Consider the following 717-nt stretch of genomic DNA (forward strand, 5'->3'; position numbering starts at 1 on the left):
GTCACGGTTCGGTATGATTTCGGTACAGCAGGGGGGAAAACTAAACTTTTTTTTTTTTGAACAAGTTGCTCTTTCTTTAAATACATTCAGTTATAGTTTAAATGTTCTTAGTGATAAAAATCTACCTCAGCTTATGCTTAAAACTATAGGGAGACCTTTTACATTATAAGGTTATAATTAGGCCTAACAACTTAACCCAAACTTAAATTTAATTGCTATTTATTTTTAAATAGATGATCAACACTCAACTTAAAAAATAAATAAATAAAAATTGTATGCAAACATGTAAATTGCATATAATGCAGTTTTTATATTAACTTATAAATAATAAAATTTCTAAGCTATTTGTTAAAAATATATTCAATTACGCAATGGCTGTCATAGCATGTTTCATAACAGATTAATTTAAACATACTGTACATTAAGTAATTAAGACTAACAGGTTTAGTCAAATATAATGAGTATATGGTGTAATATTTCGCAAAATGCTCCTCTCTAGACTTAATTTCTCTGGTGAACTAACGAGCTGTGGACACTGATGACTTGCTGAGGTAAATTAAATGCTACGTGACATTTGATTTCCACGCTGTATTGTTGATGTCTTTCCGCGGTTGAAACACTGATTGAGCAATTACATGAGGCACGAGATGTTCAGTCATGTTTATTCGCGTTAAACTAGTAGTACAGAGGAAGGAATGACCGCGTTCACTCGCGCTC

At 31.5% G+C, this 717-nt stretch overlaps 1 pseudogene; it reads left to right on the top strand.

Moving 5' to 3' along the window:
- Nucleotides 1–717, top strand: part of LOC107553947 (selenoprotein O-like) — an 8,920-nt pseudogene that overhangs the window by 2,872 nt on the left and 5,331 nt on the right.

The sequence above is a fragment of the Sinocyclocheilus grahami genome, unplaced genomic scaffold (genome assembly GCF_001515645.1).
Source record: "Sinocyclocheilus grahami isolate Dianchi unplaced genomic scaffold, SAMN03320097.WGS_v1.1 scaffold487.1, whole genome shotgun sequence".
Lineage (NCBI taxonomy): Eukaryota > Metazoa > Chordata > Actinopteri > Cypriniformes > Cyprinidae > Sinocyclocheilus > Sinocyclocheilus grahami.